Source organism: Rousettus aegyptiacus, unplaced genomic scaffold (assembly GCF_014176215.1).
Source record: "Rousettus aegyptiacus isolate mRouAeg1 unplaced genomic scaffold, mRouAeg1.p scaffold_m13_p_3, whole genome shotgun sequence".
Lineage (NCBI taxonomy): Eukaryota > Metazoa > Chordata > Mammalia > Chiroptera > Pteropodidae > Rousettus > Rousettus aegyptiacus.
The window spans coordinates 166,007,382-166,028,061 of NW_023416306.1; the positions used below are offsets into that span (position 1 = coordinate 166,007,382).

A 20,680-nucleotide genomic window follows, 5' to 3' on the forward strand; every position below is an offset into this window, starting at 1 on the left:
AGCATTAAAAACGTTTACCTAATTTTGAAGTTGATGAAGAAAAAAGGAATGTCTAAGCATGTATGTTCTGAAGATCATATTGTGTTTAAACATAAATTACCTTAATTAGTCAAACAAAACCCTGAGGTGGGTGTCACTATTCCGTTTTACAGATGTATAAACTAAGGTACAGGTAGGTTACAAAATGTAACTAAAAATTACTTAAGTACAAAGATAACAAACTAGACATCAAAAAAGGGATGTTCTTATAGCCTAATGTGACAAATTTATCTTTTCGCAATCATCCTAATTCATGATATAATTCCTAAATGTATACTTGAGTCTTTTTCTTGTTTTAAAAATAACTACAAGTGACTATGCTGAAGTTTAATTTATTTGACTGAAGCCAACCAAAGGTGAAGTACCCCAGGTTGGGAGTTTTAACTCTCCTTTGTCAGACTTTATTGTTGAAGCATGTAACAGAAATATGACATAGTAATTAAGGCTATAATGAGATTTCTCCATCATAAGTCATTACTAACATTTGCTACAAAGTCATCTAGTTCCGCCACAAAGCTTTTTGGCTTACCAGAAAATTCTCACATCTAGTCTCAAGTAAGAAAAAAAATATTTTGGGCAAGTCTGAAGACAATAAGTAGGTCTTATGAAGGAAATTATGGAATTTTCCTCTAAAGAACAAGTCACAAGCAAATCCCAGATAAAATAGGCCTAAATATAATTTCAAAATATAGGGAGGAAAAGACATGTTATACTTAAGTTAGTTCTGCCATTCAAGTCTCTCCCTAAGGGAGGGAGAAAGAGAGAGAACAGAAATTGCACAATAACACAATTCATTTATTGCTCCTTCCAGGATTCCTCTTCAGTAAGTAAGATTTTTTTTTCATAAAATTTAAGGGACTGTCAAATTTCTTATCTAAGTGAACATTTTTAGAAAATAATTAAGGGCAAGCAAAGATCACTTTTTATGTCTGGTCTGATTTTCCCATTTCACTTTAAAGACAACATATCTCATGTTTATTTAAAAATTGTTTGCAAAGCACTTTTTCATGTTATTATTTCATCCTAACGACTCATTTACCAAGTATCTATAATGTACCAGACACTGTGCTACATATTGCAGGCTTTGGCTCAAAAAAGAGAGTTTTGTGGAGAAGGGAGACATACAAGCAAATGATTATATAGTACGGTGCAATACGGGTTGGAAGAGAGGTCCAACCTACTACCGGTAAAGGTAAGGTTCGAACTGGATCTAGAAGAACAAAGGCAAATGTATCAATTAGGAGTGGCATAAACAATAAGGAATTTATCTGTCATGAGGAAAAATCCAGGTAGGGAAAGCCCCAGGCCCAGTATAATACGTGTCTAAAATGACGTCACAGACCCAAGTTCATTCTACCTCTCGCTCTCCCATTCTCGGAGCATGCTTCACCATGCCAGTGGCAATTTGGGCCACATGTTCTCTTGTCCACATGCAAAAGGCAAAAAGGTCCTCTCTCCCAGAAATAGACTGTCTCCTTCCCTTTAATCTGACTGGGACAAATAACAATTTACAGGGAAATGCCTTGAAATAATCAAAATCTAGCCCTGAAGTGGGTGATGAATCATCTCAGTCTCCTGGATGACAAAGAATAAGAACTCCAAACACTAGGATAAACACAGGAAAAACAGAAAAATGGAAAACAAGAAATAGCTTGGTATGGCCAGAGTGATGGGAACTCTAAGGATGGACACAGTCTACAATCTCTTGTGAATTTGGACTTTATCCTATAGACGATGGAACGTTAACAACTGGTTTTTTTAAGTGGGGAAGTAACATACTCCAATAGGGGTTTTCAGACCCATAAGTGTGGTAGCAATATAGAGAACAGCCAAAGGAAAAAAGGAAGAATGGAAGAACAAATGGCAGACACTTGATTGGTGGGCTGTTCAATAAACAGTCCAGTAACAGGGAGGGAAAGGATGAAATAAACAATGCAAAGTGGCAAAGCTGCTATGTCAGACACTGCTACGCATACAGATATACACACATACACATATATGTGTTTTGTTTTTACAGGTGAAGAAAATTAAGCCACAAACAGACTGAATGACTTAAGATCACATAACTATAAACTGTAATCAGAATCTGAACAAAGGTTTGATTCCAGTGTTCTATTACATCACAACTATATCTAAAAACTCGAACAATGCTCCAGAATGGGGACTTTTTTTTAATCTCGTGATTTAAAGAATGGTCTGTATACTGGATTAAGATGATTCCTCTTTATTCCAACCTTAATATATTGTTCACTATGTGGACTTAATGCCAATTATAAAACTTAGTAGCTGATATTATTTACGATAGTAAGAATGTTGTACTCAATTTGTAATGCCAAATTTACAGATTGTCAAAATTTTAATAGAAAATCTTAAAAATCACTGCAGTTTGCATTATTTCTTGAACTTGGTACTGAATGTTTGATTTTTATTATAAATCTTAAGTCAGCAGGCACTCAAAAAGTTTCTTGTAAATTATGCCTGTTGTTCAAATTTTGGATTCTGATAACTTCTACTATAATCAACTTAAAAAGAAAAATGTTACTTCATTTTTAAAAAGATACATCATTTTAAAAAAGTCACTTGCCTGTTTCTTTTTAGAATGGAAAAGTTGGATTTTATTATCAATGTGCCAAGACTGGGTTAACTGGGAAGATGGTTCAAAATAAAATAAAAATAAACACTTTTCCATTTAAAAATTATATACTATAAACTTTTTAGCTTATGGGTTAAATCTCAGTCCTTTGCCTCTTAATTCGATTAATAACAGCGAGCACCTATGAGCCTGCACTATGCTAAATACCGAGAATACAGCTGTGAACAAAATTGTACTATATATTTGTATGATTATTTGATTAATGTTGGTCTTCTCCATTGAATGAATATAATACTATTTTTCTTCAGCCAAAACATTACTGCAAACATACAAAATGATGCCTAAAACATCAATATATTGGCAATAATATATTATTCTGCCGATGACACCAGAATTTTCTCTTTCCTAGGCTAGAAACTCTCTCAGTACCCCTAACTGAACTTTTTTTTCTTAAAACGTACCTGCTAAAGCACTCAACAAACCAGGAATACAAGAAAACTATCTCAACATAATAAAGATTATATGTGAAAAATCCACAGCTAACACTAGACTCAATGGTCAAAGACTGAAAGCCTGTTCTTAAGAACAAGACAACGGTGTACATTTTCTCCACTTATATAATCAATATAGTACTAGAAGTCCTAGCTAAAGCGATTAAGCAAGAAATAAAAGGCATTCGAACTAGAAAGGAAACAGTAAAAGTATCTTTTTTTGAAGATAACAGTATCTTATATGCAGAAAATTCTGAAAATTCCATTAAAAAAGTGTTATAACTAATAAATGAATTCAACAAAGTTGCAGGATAAAAGATCGATATATAAAAATGAATTATATACATTAATAATAACAATCCAAAAGGGAAATTAAGAAATCAATTCTATTTACAATAGTATCAAGAAGAATATAATACTTAGGAATAAACACAGCAAAAGAGATGAAGACTTTTACACTGAAAACGACAAAACACTGTGGGAAGAAATTAAAGACACAAATAAAAAGATATCTTGTTTTCATGTACTGGACAACAATATAAACATGATAATACTACTCCAAACAATCTATAGATTCAGTGCAAGCCCTATCGAAAAATAAAAAAAATCCCATTTTTCCCTGTAGGAATAGAAAATTCACCCTAAAATTCATGTGAAATCTCAAGGGACCCCAAATAGCCAAAACAATCATGAAAGAACAATGTCGGAGGTCTTACATTTCTTGATTTCAAAACTTACTATAAAGCTGCTGTAATCAAAACAGTGTTATTGGCATAAAGACGATTAGACTTCAGACAAATGGAATAGGGTCCAGAAATAAACCTCACATCGTGTGATTTTCGATAAGAATGTCAAAATTATTCAATGGAAAAATGACAGTCTTTTCAACAAAGACAAAGGTGTTGGGAAAATAGGATATCCATTTGCAAAGACCTAAACATAAGAGTTTAATTTATAGGGGGAAAGCTTTTTTGCAACAATGGATTTGGCAATGATTTAGATATGACACCGAAAGCATAAGCAACAAAGAAAAACTAGGTAAGTTGGAAATTCGTCAAAATTAAAAGCTTTTGTACATCAAAAGACACTCAATAAAGTGATAGGGCAATGCACCAAAGGCAGAAAATACTTGCAAATCATATACCTGACGAGGGACTGCTATTCAGAACACATGAAGAACTCTACCAACAATACAAACAATCTGATTTAAAAATAGACAAAAGAGCTATTTCTCCAAAGACACAGAAATGGCTGATAAGCATAAAAGATGCTAACATTACTAATTATTAGTGAAATGCAAATCAAAACCACAAGATGCCACTTCACACCCATTAGGATAGTTATTATCAAAAAAACAAAAATAACATGTGTTGACAAGGATATGGAGAAATTGGAACCCTTATACAGTGCTGGGGGGAATGTGAAGTTTTCTGGGTATATACCAAAAAGAAATGAAAGCACATACTCAAACAGTTATTTGTACACCCATGCTCATAGAAACTTTATTCATAATAGCCAAAAAATGGAAGCAAACCAACTATCCATTGAGACACATGGCTGAACAAAATGTGGTATTTACCTATAATGAAATATTATTCTGCCCTAAAAATAAAGGAAATTCTGGCAAATGCTACAATATGAATGAACCCTGAAGATTCTATGCTAAGTGAAATAAGCCAATCACGTATGGATAAATATTGTATGATGCCACTTATGTGAAGTTCCCAGAGTAGTCAAATACACAGAGACAAAAAGTAGAATGGTGGCTGCAGAGGCTGTGGGTAAAGGCAAATGGGGAGTGAGTGTGTTTAATAGGTACAGAATCTCAAGCAAGGTGAAGACAGTTGAGATGGATAGTGGTGATGGCTGCACAACCATGCTAATGTACTTAATGCCACAGAATTGTACGATGAAAACCAGTTAAGATGGTAAATTTTACGTTATATACGTTTACCACAATAAAAACAAAAGTAACACCTGCTACGCATCCTTCCTATTGACTAAGATATCCTATTTTCATACCCAGGTAACTGCAACAGCTACTGCCATCCCTGGCTCATTCTCTTCTCATTCTGTAGATCACTGACAGATTCATCGCGCTGGTTTGTCACAGTAATATCTGGCCTCCAAACTCTCAAAGGCTCCCCATATCTTGCAAGAGAGGATAATAATCTAAATCTCCTCAATCCAGTCCTCGAACCCTTCTGCAGGCAGCTATCATTCCAACTGTCTAATGTTTTCCTTTCAGTCTCCCAAAGAAGTTCAGTCATCAGCTCATCCTAGTTTCCCTCTATTGCCCTCCCCTAAAGCTAATCTCCACACTATACTCTTGCTTTTACCTCACAAAGTACCTGCTCCAATCTCTCTGTAAATCTAAACCCTCACCGGCTAGCTCAAGTCCCAAGTGTTCCAGGAAGTTCTTTAGACTCCTGAGGTCTTTCATCTTGTTCTAACCAGAACACCTACAGCATTCTTTGCTTGGTAGAATTTACCAGATTGTCTTCAAGACTCATAGAGGTACATCTTATCTTTCCTGAGGGCAAAGTCTATATATTATACGTCTTGTTTTCCTGTAGCACCTAGCATAATGCAAAACACAAAGCATATCTTCAATAACTACCTATGTAATTGAACACAAGGTACAACTTTGGATGTGTGAGTTTAAATCAACTAGATTATGAAATCAGAATTATTTCACATTATTGTATTTCTAAAGGTTAACCTGTGACACACCACATAAAGTTGCTGTGACTCAACGAGACACACAGAAACTAGGTTGTATAACCCAGCAAACACGACCCGAGTGTTTTAAATCCTAAAACTAGAGTCTGATACAAAAAACTTATTCAAATGCTGGTGCCAGGGCACAGAACAACACAATAGGTTAGGCTGTGGGACAGAGTATTGACCTATGGGTTTTACTGAACGCATGCAAGAATGAGCCATGCTATAACTGGGCAAAAATGCAGTCACAGACCTATGAAAACGTGAAAAGAAATGACAGTTTTATTAAATTTAGGTTAGAAAAAAAAATTATCAGTTACTTAGAATAACTGATGGTAGCTGTCAGAATCAGAGTAAAGTTCTCTCATTTCTGCTTTCAACTTTACTGTTCAAAGACTTAGGGAGAGAGAATGATATTGGTGGTGAAGAATGCAATCAATGAATACGAGGTTCAGGAGTGTAATGAAAGGAACTCTCTAAATGGGGCAAAGGGAGGCCTAGATCCCAGTTTTGGTCCAATCCCTGACTAGCCGTAGAACCCACAGCAAGTCACTTATCTCCATGGGCCTAGTTTCCCGGCTCTAAAACAAGTCACTGAAGGTTTTTCTGACTCCAAAATTCCAAGACTAGCTTAACCACAGTTGCCATTAACATGTATGATTCTTACAACTTCAAATCTTCCACATTTCCGAAAGAAATGTATTTCAGCCGATCTAAAAGAAATGGATGCTATTCAGAGACAAAAGACTCTTAGTTTAAAAAAACTAATTCTGTAAAAATGCCTCATTCCAGTAAGATGTTTCAGGGGAGGTTAACAGTAAAGACAACAACCGCTTCTGTAATCAGGCCGAATTTCGAGTATTTATTATCTGTGCTGGTATGTGAAAACGTGCTATTGTAGTTCAAAGCAGAAGCAACACTCCTCAGAGCGTCTCAAAAAAAGAAAAAAAAAAAAGACAAAAACAACAGTGAGAAAGTTCTCATCCTCGAGGTAAGGCTAGCAAACAGTCGTGCAAACGATAAGACACTGAAAAATGCACGCTGTTAGCCATCCTAGTACTCCGAGCACAGACTCCTTCATCAAACATTCAGTATTGTCTCCCTTCCAAGCTGTCAACGCGCAATTCCAGTTTGATCTCGCAACAGAAACTTACCGGGACAGTCTAACTTCTCCCCTTGGTAGCAGCCATCTACAGGCCTGGTCCCTCTCCAATCCTGGCTGGCCGCTCTCACGTCCAGCCCGGGGCGGGTGCAGCCCCGCAGCCCGGTAAACACGCGCCGAAGCTCGGGGGCGGTTTCCCGGCGTCCTGGGAGCGACGGGTCCCGCCCCTCGGAGCCCGGAGTCGGCCGGGCCGGCGCCGCCGCCACCTAGGAACGCTCTTCCCGCCCCGAGCGCCACACCTCGCGCCACTGCCCCTAGGACGGCGGCGCACACAGCCCGAGCGCACGGGAACCAGCCGGTCCGCCGCTGCCGTCGCCTCAGCCTGAGCCAGACGACTGTCCCTTCCCCGCCGGCGACCCGGCGCCCCCGCGGCGGCCCGGCCCCACCACAACCCCCTTGCAGCCCCGGCACAGGCGCTTCTTCGCCGGGACGCCCCGCGCCGCGCAGGGCACAGCCTCGGCTCACAGCCTCAGAAACAGAGGGACACTCACGCTGGAGGCTCCTCCCGCCGCTGCTGCTGCTGCCGCCGCTGGGACCGCGGCCGTCGCCCCCGCCGTCGCCGCCACCAGCACCGCCGTCCACACCGGCGCCAGCACCCCCAGCCATCCTCCTCCTCCTGCCGCCACCGCCGCCGCCCACTCCGCTCCTGTCAGTGGCTCAGGCTCCGGGACTGCTCCAGGTCCCCCTCGCCGCCATTTTGACTCCTAGAGGGAGCAGGAGGGGCTCGGCTCGGCGCTGTCCTGGGGCGCCTGCGCGGCGCTGCGGAGCCGAGACCGGAGCCCCCGCCCGCTCCCGCCGTCGCCGCGCCTGGGTCACGTGGGCCTCCGCGGGCGCGCGCGCCGGGCCGGGAAGGCGCGTTCGCGGCACTCGGGAGCGGTCGGAGCCGAGTGCGCGCGCATTATTCCCGTTCCACGCCGGGGAGCGGCGCGCCGGGCGCGCGGAGTTTGAAGTGCGTTGTAGCATCCTGCTTATTCCAGAGAATGGTGACAAATCATTAAATGTATCAGGATGAATTATAGTAACTACGTTATGGAAGACCAAGTCTACCGATTCATGCTTCCATTCGGCGGCCGGCATCCTGATTGAATTCCCACAGTGATTCTACTTCAAAGGGAAGACTGCGCTTCTGCAAAATCCTTTGACGTTTTTAGTGTTTCGGTTAGTTATTGGCAGTTTATCTTAAGCCCCGTCTTCGTGGTACTTTTACAGGCACCACTTTGCTGGTAGTATAGTAGGTTAAAATAATAAATCTTAAACACACGGAGAAGTCTTTCTCAGCAAGGTACTCCCATTAACTAGGGACAAGAATTGATGAAAGCCCACAGTCGCCACGTGTAAGAGCGAAATCACTCTTCCCTAGATGCCCCTTGTGTGGGAGTTTGCAAAAATTTCAGCGATGCAATAACAAAACAACTTATGTTTATGTAGCCCCTTACAGTTCTCAAAACACCATTAAATTAAAGGCTTCGTTTGAACACCAAAGCTACCCTTTGAGGTATTCAGGATAGGTATTATTATAGCTCTTTTACAGTTAAGGGAATAGTTTTCGAAATACCAAGTCGTTTGCCCAGGGGCACATTAACAAGCAGGCAAGCCAAGACTAGAACCCAGACATTCTGACCCTGGTCACCAGGTCATTATCCTTCATAGTTTTCAAATAGGCCCCAGCAATACAAGGTGTCCTCTGGGAATTTAAAATCCTCTTTAAAGTATTTGCATTTTCAATCTCTACCACGCTTAGAGAAGTAAGTTTTCTAAGTCACACTGAATCTTACTGTTCTCAAACCACCTCTAAGCTTCAAAGGACAAGAGCAACTTCAAATTTTGTAGTGTGTTTTTAACCACTCCTGGTTATTTATTTATTTTTTTTACACATTTCATATCTGGTGGGAGGATTTAAGGTTTTTGTTTTTTTTTTTACCTGTTTCTTTGAATATAATGGTTGCTCTTGTCTGTACTTTCTTAGGATTCATTATATCTTTTTTGTGCTTATTCATCACCTCCTTATTTCCTTGACGAAATATTTCTTTCCAATTTGTATTCATTTTTTTCCCCTTTCACCCCACGTGTTTCCCCTTACCCCAATCCCGGAAGGTTTGGAAATTGTAAACAGAGATTGTAGCATTCTCTTGTCAGAAAAAGGACCTTCTAGCTGTTAAGGTTCTCTTCGACCAATACACAGATGTGGATGGTAGACAAGAAGTACATGGAAATGTGAGACAATACAAGGGAAACTGGCCCATCTAGTTGGAGCAAAGGATTGGTTCTGGATGCCCACTTCCTATTCCTTTGTATTGCTAAAGGCATATCCTCTAAATGCCTAGGTCGAATCATACCTATGAAGGGAATCCAAGTTTTGCTACCCTGAAGCTGCCTTTTTGGGATTTTGATTTGAAGTTGTTTATTAAGAAACAAAAGACTCAGAAATAATCTTTAACACACACACAGCCCAAGAGATTCAGACAGAAAAACCTGCTTCAGGCAAGAAATCTTTGAGTCTTCCCCTAAGCCTAATTTGAATTAAGTATGGTAAATAGAAAGGCTTCAGTCAGGGGCCTATTAGCTGGGCACCCCCTTCTGTTTCCCATTGTTTCTGAATTGCTTAACAAGAATTTGCCTGCCTTGTATGTTTCCCTCTTCCTCAACACCTGTAAATAGCCCATTTTTACTTCTAAAATCTAATATCCGATTTCCTCCCTTTTCTCTTAGTCTGAAAAGTCATATATACCCAATGTTGCCTCACTCTCTTTGTAATTTTCATGCTTATGTGAATTCTCTGTGAGTATGTATTAAAATTTTGATTTTCTCCTTTAAGCTGTCTCTGTTAATTTGATTATTAGCCCAGCTAGAGTTTAGAAAATGTGAGGAAAAGTAGTAACTTTTTTTTTTTTTGCTTCCACATCTAAATTAAAGCCACCTACTGTTATTTCCCATTATTTTGCCTTTGTCTTCACCAGTTAAATAGTACATTAACTGCAAGAGCCGTTATATGCAAACAAAAAATTCCATTGTCCATACCACCTCTCGATAATTAATTAAAAGTTAAATAAAATCAGTCCCTACTAATTGCACTTTCTCATTTATTCCTAACCTTCATTGCTTGACTTTGGTTCTGTTTCCTGACACAACTCTAAAAACAAAATTAAAACGATACCAAAAATGATAGCATTCTCAGTATTCCAGGGTAACGACATTTTTCTAAAAGCTTCCAATGTGGAAATCTACCAAAGGCTTTTTGAAAAGCTAAATTAAGTCTGCTGGTTCCACCTTGTTCTTTTGTCTATCTGCACATATGAAAAACTCTAGCAGAGTTTTGAGTTGCCTTTGCAGAAACCATGCACATGTGTTCTATGATTTTTTTCCACCCTTTAATTCATCTACCTTGATTCTTATTAAACTACTTAGCCGCACCTTTGAGTTATTGAATTAACTCAATTTACAATCCATCAGAATTTAGATTTTTCAATTCATTTCAGTCCAACACACATTTTTAAAATTTATTTTATTTTATTTTGTATTAAGTTTATTGGGGTAACATTAGTTAATACAATTATATAATTTTCAAGTATACATTATAATTTGACATCTATATGTTCTATTGTGTGATTACCACCTAAAGTCCAGTTTCCTTCAGCTATCATATATTTGATCCCCTTTACCCACTTCGCCCTCCCTCTCCCCTCCTATATTTGATGCACTTTACCCCGTCTACCTCTCCCCTCCTCCCCCACCCTCTGTCCTATGGTGACCACTAGTCCATTGCCCATGTCCCCGAGTCTCTCTTTGTTTGTCCTGTTCATGTGTTGCTTTTAGGTTTATATCCCACATATAAGTGATATTATGTGATTTTCTACTTTTTTCAGTTTGGCTTATTTCACTTAGCATGATTATCTCGAGGTCCATCCATGTTGTCACAAATGGCAGTATTTCATCTCTTCTTATGGCTGAATAATATTCCATTGTATATATGTACCACAGTTTCTTTAGCCAATCATCTATTGTAGGACACTTCGGTTGCTTCCATGTCCTGACCGCTGTGAATAATGCTCCTGTGAACATCGGTGTACAAATATCTTTCTGGATACAGGTTTTCAAGTCTTTGGGGTAAATATCCAGTAGTAGGATTGCTGGATCACATGGTAGATCTATTATTCTTAGTTTTTTGAGGAACCTCCATACTGTTTTCCATAGTGGCTGTACCAATTTGCAGTCCCACCAGCAATATATGAGGGTTCTTTTTTCTCTGCATCCTCTCCAACATTTGTTATTACTTGTCCTGTCGATTATAGCTATTCTAACAGGTGTGAGACATTATCTTATTGTGGTTTTGATTTGCATTTCCTTAATAGCTAGTGATGCCAACATACATTTTTTAAAGCATCCAATACCTTGCGTGAAGCATAGTGCTAGGTGGTTGGGGTGAAAAAAATAAATGATTCTTTGCCCTTAAGGAATTTAGACTCTAAATAGGAAGACAGACTGAAAAATATTTAAAATAGTAATAATTTTAAAAGGCTAGTGCTAAGATAGTACAGTTGACTCTTGAACAACATGGGGGTTAGGGGAACTGACCCCCCCCCCCCCGAATAAAAATCCATGTATAACTTTTCACTCTCCTAAAACTGAACTATCCATGGTATCCGTGGTGGATTGGTTCTAGGACCTCAGCAGATCCCCCAATCCAAGGATGCTCAAGTTCCCTACATAAAATAGTGTAGATCCATGCATATAATCGGCCCTCCGCATTCACAGACTTCCAACTGTGGATCAAAAACAGTGCAGGTATTTACTGAAAAAACCCGCATATAGGTGAACCTTTGCAGTTCAAATGTATTGTATTTAGCAGTTGTGAAGAGTGTGAGTTCTAGATAACTCTTTCTGGAAATTTCAGAAAAGACTACTCCATCCCTGGTCTTTTAGTTTTTATGGGCCATTATGCTACCCTAATGCCTTCCTTTAAAAAAAAACTCTTAAGCTAGTTGGAAGTGAGTTAAAACGGTGAGTTTCTGTCACTTGCAATCAAGAGTCCAAGGTATGTGTTCTCTCTCTCTCTCCCCTAGCCACCTGGTCACTTAAGCTGAGTCATATTCTACATTAAGTGTGTATTCCATTTTCTGTTACTCCAATGTATTCTTTCCTTTTTCTACCATACATAACTATCCACCAAAGCCCCTCCTTAGGCTCATCTATCTGGAAATACAATATGGAAGCTGGGTTTTTGAAATCAGGAAGAAAAGGAAAACTCTATTTAATCATATGCTTTGCATATAATAATACTATTTCCAAGCATTTTTCTGAATCTTCTGGAATCTAAAAGGTAAAGAGGAATGAAAATACATGTGTCAAAGTGATGAGAACAGTAACTGGTATCTTGAAAGACATAGAAGATAATTCCCTGCATACCAGGAGGAAAGCAATCTTCCTATCACCAGAGATGGGAATCAAGGACAAGGGAAATCTAAACAAATTAATCTTGTTAAACTAACCCTTATTTTCCTAATCACTTCTCTATGATTAACAGCTCTGACCCAATCCCCTTTGTCTTATTTCATTTTCATAATTTACTACTCTTTGTTCAACTTAGTGTATATAGAGTCAGCTCTAACTACTTCTTTGAGTCTTCACTTTCCTAGGAAGGCTCCCATGCACATGTAAAAATCCGTATGCCTTACTTTTGTTAATCTGTTTGTGTCAATTTAATTCCAAGTTCCAGCAGGAGGGTAGAGGGAAAGTTTTGCCTCCCCTACAGATGGATTCAATTACATTTAAAATATAAACTTCAGTTCATCAAAATACATAATAAGACTGAAAAGACAACCTACACAGTGGGAAAAGATATCTGCATAAAACCAAGAAAAGGCTTATATCCAGAATACATAGAGAATTCCCATAATTCAAGAAGAAAAAGACAACCAGATAGAAAATGGGGAAAAGAGCTGAACAAATGAGGATGTTCAAATGAGACAAATTAAAAGATCCTCAACATATTAGTATAAAGGAAGTACAAATTAGAGCTTTAATAAGATAATACCACTGGTAAAGATGAAAAAAAAAAAGACAATTCCATTGATGAGGATGTGGATTAATAGGAACTCTATATTGCTGGTGTGAGTAAAAATAGGAAGAACCAATTTGGGGAAGCAGTTTGACATGACCTAGGAGAGTTGGAAATTGTCTTGTTGTATGACCCAGCAAATCTACTGTTGGCTATATGTATAGGAAAACTTATGACCATGAGTACCAGGAGATATGAAAAATAATGCTCATATCAGCATTGTTATATAAGTCAGAAACTGTTAACCTAATTATCCATTAATAATAGCATGGATAAAAAATGTGGTATATTCATGTATTAAATGAACTTCAGCTATAAAAAACAAGGATGAATCTTACAAACATGATGTTAAGCCATAGAAACAAGACACAAAAATAATCATACAAGACAATTCTATGTATAATATTTCATCCTTTCTAAGGTGCATTTTTTAAAAAAATTTTTAACAATGTTAAAATTTGTTGTCTTACTATTGATGACCTCATCTCTAGGTCATGATCTAGTTAATAGATATTTTTTTCTTAGTGAAACGTCAAATAATGGCATCTTAAATTCTATAAAATACAAAAACAGGCAAAGCTAAACCTTTTGGTCCGTAGATATGTAAACTCTAAACTATGTAGTGTGGAGGCGAAAAAAATTATTACTTTTCCTCCTGCCTTCTAAATTCTTCTAGCTAGGCTAATAATCAAATTAACAGAGGCAGATTAACAGGAGAAAATAAAATTTTAATACACGTGCATGGGAAATTCACATACGTGTGAAAATTCCAAAGACAGCGAGGTAACATTGGGTATATATGACATTTTTGACAAAGGAGAAAAGAGTGTGAAAAAGGGTGCTAAATTTCAGCCTCAGGTTGGTAAAACTTTGGTTCCCTTCAATAGGAAAGCAGGGAGGAGTAATGGTGATACAATTTCAAGTATTTAAGATGCTACAGAATATTCTGGACTTCTAATTAGCAAGGGTACCAGCAAACCTTAATCCTTTGGAGGGATATGTTTTCTCCACAAAACCTAGAGATGGAATTTACCTCAATTTACTCTGCATCCTACTCCAAGTTCCATTCTCACACCTTGTCTTGGTTCCCCATCCATTTTTGTTTCAAATCACAGGTAAATTTTTTGACAAAAGAATCCATTTAAAAAATGCTTGCACCAGTTCAAAAGAGTGAACTCAGAACACTAAGATTAACTTTTGAACTGCATAAGGGCAATTCCTTCTCAGGATTTTTTATAACAATGGACGGCATCTTTTGTTGGATCTTATATTATCGATGTGCTTTCGGCTCAAAACTGTGTTACTGATGTGACCAGTTGCATAACTCTGAATGTTTTTCCCACCTTTGCAAACCTTCTGCTCTTGCTGCTTGCTTATCTGAGTTTCTATCTTTGAGGTCATGCAATTGTAAAGACAGCCACAAATAGACCCAGAGAGAGGCACTGCATTCCTAAAAGACCTTTGGTCCTTGAACAGCAATTAAATGTGTGTTTCTAGAGAGGAGAGAATTCAAGATGTTTGAGCCTGGGGTAGTGCAGTCTTAATACATTATATAACTTTCTAGAAACCTTACACCTGTTTATTTAGAACATGAACACTTATGAAAAACACATTAAAAAGAAGTAAGTGGGCGAGTGTGCCTTTCTCTTTCATTGTATACATAGGGCTCGAAAAATTTGATCTCTAGGCTGTAGCTCTAATTATGTCCCTTTACATAACTGCAAGCAGGAAGGTCCTTTATTGTAGGTCACTGAGAATATGTTGAATGCAGGGCCCACTAAGCCCTTTATGGAAAATTGTAGAGGTTTGAATTAACAGTGCTAGTCTTTTGTGACTTGGGAAAGAAGGATGTTTGTACCAGTAATTTGAGAAGCTAAAAGGGCCACTTCCTGGGGTAGGAGTGGGAGTCAGGGAGCTTAATTGTGTTGTGGCTGAATATGGAGTCAGATTTACTGACACTATCAAAAGTAATTTAAGGTTTTTGTCACAGAGAAAGACGATTCTCACATCAGCTGCTCTTTAGCCTAAACTTTTCCAGATTAGGATAACTCCAGCCAGGTTTGTCTCTTACTGAGCTCTTTCTTAGCTTACTTCAGCATTTTTTGCTACTTTTTTTTTTTTTAATTAAAAGGAGGGTCAGAAACCTGAAGGAAAAAAAGATGACTAATAGAGTCTTCATTGAGACTCTTTTAATCAAAAGTGATAGAAATCCAGCTCCAAATAGTTGGAGCCAAAAGTCGGACTTATCTTAAAGAAAATAAGGAGTGGCCCAGAACTCACAGACAAGAAGGCGTCGGAGCTTCAGGAACAGTGAGAACCACGGATCTGAATATGGTCAGTTCAGGATGTTCCCTCTGTCGTTTATCTTTGCTTCTTTCAGTAGCTTGGCTTTATTATTAACTCACCTTGGAAGAGCTCTCTCCATGGGTAGAAAAAAAACATGGCTCTCTGGTTAGACAATCCATCTCATAAAAGAGCCTGAGTTCTATCCAGCCTGCTGGTCCCAAGCATAACATTGGTGGCAAAGGGCTCTTTGCCAATATTTGTGTTGAGAGCCCAGCTTTAGACCAATCAGTGGTGGCCAGGATATAGGGACAGGTTTTACTAAATTAGTTCTTACAGGACTCATGTAACCCAAAAGTGCTCAAACTATGTCTGGAGATTTAGAAATCCCCTAAACTCTTGTAGGGGGCCCTGCAAGGTAAAATTTATTTTCATTAAAAACAAACAAAACAAAATTATTTTCATAATAATACTAAGTTATTTGACTTTCTTCACTCATTCTCTGAAGAGCACAGAGTGGAATTTTCCAGAGGCTGTGTGACACGTGATACCACAACAGATTGAACACAAAAACAAATCCAAGAATCCAGGTGGTTTAGTCTTCTATTAAGCCTGACATTAAAGTGATTTTAAAATGTAAAACAATGCTTTTGTTCTATTAAAATATACATATTTATATTTCGTAAAAATGTTATATATGTTAGTATGCGACGGAGTTGTTACTGTTATTTTTAAGTGAATTAATAAATGTTATTAGTTTTAATTTCAAAAATCAGTAAATATTAATAGTTATAACGTATATAAACAAAAGCTCTTTAGAGTCGTCAATAATCTTGCCGGAAAGCTCAGGGCTCGGGTTACCAGGTTATCTTATTCTGCGAAAAAAGAAGTTAAAGGTAAGACACGAACAGCTGGAGAGCTTGGGGCTCCAGTGACCAGGTTCTTGTCCGATTCCGCAAAAACCAATTCAAAGGCAAGAAAAACAGCAAGGAGGAAAACACAAGGTTTATTAAAGCGAAAGAACACACTCAAGGGGCGAGTCACTCCAAGATGCCTGGTTATGAACTTTTTGTTCTTTCTGGAGGCAGAGCCCAGGAAAAACGTGGTACTGAGGTACTGACAAAGCCTTGTTGTCTTCTCCCACTAGAAGGGGCACTCGGTTTCCAGCTTTTTCTTCCTCATATGGTGTTTCCGGAACTGTCATGGCCTCAGGTGCATGATGGGAGCTGCGGTATTTGCAATGTGGATGAGATTACAGTGATATTATAATTAGCCAAAGGTCATAGCCAAAGATGGTATCTAAGTTGAAGAGGACCAGTTTGGGCATGTCTTTCCTTGGTGGGGTAAAAAGGGGGAGGTCTGAAGAAAGGAAAAATTTCCAGAGCCATATCCCGGAGGGGGAGGGGATGTCCCTTGCACTATCTATCTGTCTTGCTTCACTGATATAAAGTATGTGACCCACTAATTTAACTATGGGCAACTTGCTTGATTTTCCTGTGCCTCAATTTCTTCCTCAACAAAGTGTTTAGAGCAGTACCAGGTACAGAGTAGGTGCTTTAGAAGGATTAAATAATAATAATAACAACGGTAACTACCACCACTATGTAGGTGGGGGAGGGGTGGTTTCCAGAAAAGGGAGCCTCACAGACTATGCCAGATGTCAACAATGTTGAAACCAAGAAGTAACCAACCATTCAGAGAAAATTGTAGCGAAGTATCTAGACTCCTCTGTTAAGACAGACACTACACAAAAGTAGTGCAAGGGGAGACATTATCTCATTACTGGGCTCTTTAGATCTTGTTTAGGTCATTCAGCAGTTTGAGTTTCTCTAACAATGTGGTAGCTGATTCTGTGTCTCAGGGTTAGTAACTTTTCCTGCATGGCTCCTCTTTAGATCTATTTTGATTAATTGTTGTGCCCTAACCCACAGTTTGTCCTTCCCTGTTAGTCAAGTGTGATACCCAGTGTGTGACCCCCCATGTGTCAAAGGCATATTTAATCCTCTCAGCATTCCCAAATTGTAGGTATTATTAACTGAGTTCCACAGATGAAGAAACTAACGCTGAGAGAAGATGTTAAGTGGCTCCACATGACACAGTTAAAAAATAAAGCCAGGAATTGCACCTACATTTGTCAGATTGTGTAGTCCAACATGTTTCTAGTATTCCATCCAGTCTCCAATCTAGAGGGAAAGAAAGTCCTTAGTAAGAAACAGTCTTTCGTTTCACAATTAGAGATGAAGTATTAATTACACCTTTCCTTTTTGCCGATATATACATTTAATGCCAAAAACTTCCTTCTCAGTACTGTTTTAGCTGCATTCCACAGTTTGATGTATTGTGTTTTAACTTTCATTCAGTTGAAAATATTTTCTAGTTTCCCTGTGACTTCTTCTTTTAAGGGTGTGTTAACTTCTAAATATTTGAGAATTTTTTTAGATACCTTTCTGGTTTTGATTTCTAATTCGATTCCATTTTTGTTAAAGGATATACTTTGTATGAGTTCAATCCTGTCCAATTCTCGTGACTTTTTTAAAACACAATATATTCTATTGGTAAATCTTTCATTTGCATTTAAAAAGAATGTGTATTTAAGTATCGTTAAAAGTGTTCTATAACTGCCAATTACTTCAATATGGTGGTGCCCAAGTCTTCTGTATCCTTACTGATCCTCTGTCTACTTGTTTTATCAATTTTTGAAAGAGATGTTTTATTTCTCCAACTATAATTTTAGATTTATCTATTTTTCCTTTTAGTTCTATCAGTTTCTTCTTCGAGTATTCTGAAGCTTTGTTAAATCTACGGACACTTAAGAAATTTATGTCCTTTTATAAATTGATCCCTTAATCATGATAAAATGTCTCTCTTTGTGCTAATATCCCTTGCTCTGATGTTTACTTTGTATAGCCACCTCTGTTTTCTGTAGTTAATGCATAGTGTATGTTTTTCCATCTTTTTCCTTCTAGTCTATCTAGATCTTCATGTTTGAAGTGGATTCCTTTTAGATAGGACAGAGTTGGATGTTTTAAAAAAAGATCTAATATGATAACCTGCCTTTTATTACTTACATTTACTTATGTTCAATGCAAGTGGTCTAAACATATAGTCATCACCATATGGTTGGTCTAGGTTCAGATATATCAATTGAGACATATAATTTGTCAGCTAAAAACCATTTCAAAATTGTAAGTTTTTTATTTTGATTTTTCAGATATCCTAAAGGGGATACATAAACTATAGCAATCCTTTCTAAATTCTTCTTTAATTTTCCTGCTACTTTTCTTACACAGTGCAACTCTTTGTATTCCTTTCTTTTTGATTCTTCAGAAAATTGCTCCCATAAGTATCTCGTGCCTCCTGTTCTTCTCCACCTCTCCCCATTTCTTCCTGATTCTGCATAACAAGAGGTCAAAAGGATATTTGACACCCATTCTCCCGGCATCTTGGAGGGTGAGGGAGAAAAAGAAACTGAGTGTGTGAGACTGGAGTCCTCTTTAGTCCACAGGAGTAGAGAAGTATCTGGGAACAATTATACATTAATATCTTTTGTGCAGTCATGCTCTCCCATGGTTTATCTCATGACTGCAAAGAGATGACCAATATTTAAATGTACCACCATGCATTCATTCCCTCTCTTCACAATTCAGTGCCTCTCTCACCTATTTTGTTAACTTCTACTGTGTGGGAGAGGGTATAATTCCTCTCAGCTTTTAATCTTCCATGCTCTCCAGACAATGCCTTTAGCAGGGAAGGAAAGAGCACGGTGGTGTGGGCGTTCATTCATTCATTTATTCATTCAACAAATATTTGTTCAGTAACTACTATGTGTGAGGTTCTCTTTGGGATGCTTAGGAGTCATCTAATCAGAGAAGACTCCTGGTCTTGCAGTGCTCACCTCCTAGCTAAGGAGACACACAGTTAGCAAACAAAATGTATTAAGTTCAGCTGGTGCTTATGGGCCATGAAGAAATAAAGCAGAGAAGGGGAAATAGATCAATCAGAAGTGGGGTGACAGCATGCAGGGCCTGAGTGGAAACAATGAGATATTTTACATTTTTTTTTTTTTTACTAAATGCAATGGATGTTTATTTCCTCCTCAAATTCATAAACTGAGATTCTAACTTCCAATGTGATGGTATTAGGAGGTGGGGCCTCTAGGAGGTGACTAGGTCATTAGGGTGGAGCCCTTATGGATTGGATTAGTGCCCTTATAAAAGAAACTCCAAAGAGCTCCCTTGCCCCTTATGCCAGGTGAGGATACAATGAGAAGACAGCCATCTATAAACCAGAAAGTAAACTCTTACCAGACACCAAATCTGTGTCTAAGTTATTTCCTGGGATGGCAGTAGTTAGGAAGCCTAGAGTAGAACCTCACTTTGGCACAGGAGTGAGGAAGGATGTCTTCCTGTCTGCCAGTTGATATACTCTGCTCCCACATATAGGTCATGTAAATCATTGCATTTTCATTCTGAAGACAGATTGGTAATAAAAAAGAATCCAAGTAATTCACCTTGCTCTTCATACTTATAAGCATTAAAAACCAACCAAGGATCATAAGATACTTGAGAAAAAACCAGCAAGGCCAAAATGAATAAATAGAATTTCCCTAGATGAAACACAAATAGTTTGGAAAACAGAAGAGAACTTTTTAAAAAAATTTAAATTAATATTCTCAGAGTCTACGGCCATGCCACCCTGAATAAGCCGGATCCTGTCTGATCTCAGAAGCTAAGCAGGGTCAAGCCTGGTTAGTATTTGGATGGGAGACCATCTAGGAAGACGGGTGTTGTAGGCATAAAAAATTTGAAAAAATAGTCTCAAAGAAATTTGAAGTGTCAGTGCATCCATAAAATAGGAATAGGTGACTAAAAAGCAACCTCTAAATAATTACTGTTAGAAATAGAATTCTTAAATGAAAAACTCAACAGAAGGACTAAAGAAAAAAGTCAGAGGACTCTTCCAGAACGCAGAACATGGGGACCAAAAGGAAAAGTGGAAACACACAGATGACTCATCAAGAAGGGCCAACATCCATCTAATAGGAGTTTCAGATTTAGAATAGAATAAAATAGAGAGAAGGAAATAATTAATAGAAGTAGATGTCCCAGAGGCAAAGAAAGGTCCAAGTCTTCAAATTGAAAGGTCTCACCCACTGCTGATCCACACGAATGAAGACCCATACTTAGCACTATCATGAAGAAACTTCACAAGTCTAAAGACAAGCAAATTCTTAAAAGATTCCACACAGAAAAAAACAGAAGCTACATCAAAGGATGAGAACTATATTGGCATCACACTTACCAGTTACACTGACTACCACAACACAAAGGAAT

The 20,680-nt window shown here is 38.2% G+C and overlaps 1 protein-coding gene and 1 pseudogene across 7 annotated transcripts in view; one reads left to right on the forward strand and one right to left on the reverse strand.

Moving 5' to 3' along the window:
• The window catches only part of BTBD7 (BTB domain containing 7), a 70,367-nt gene extending 62,623 nt beyond the window's left edge, over positions 1–7,744 (reverse strand). For 5 of the 7 annotated variants that reach the window (XM_036238593.1, XM_016145479.2, XM_036238594.1 and 2 more), the window contains exon 1: positions 7,501–7,620. The gene's annotated coding sequence lies outside the window, so the exon portion shown is untranslated. Of the gene's footprint in view, positions 1–7,001; positions 7,185–7,500 lie in introns of those variants that run through there. The other 2 variants (XM_016145475.2, XM_016145476.2) reach the window with 2 other exon arrangements.
• A 12,280-nt stretch (positions 7,745–20,024) lies between these two features.
• On the forward strand, positions 20,025–20,142 carry LOC118600777 (annotated as a pseudogene).
• Positions 20,143–20,680: the final 538 nt, after the last annotated feature.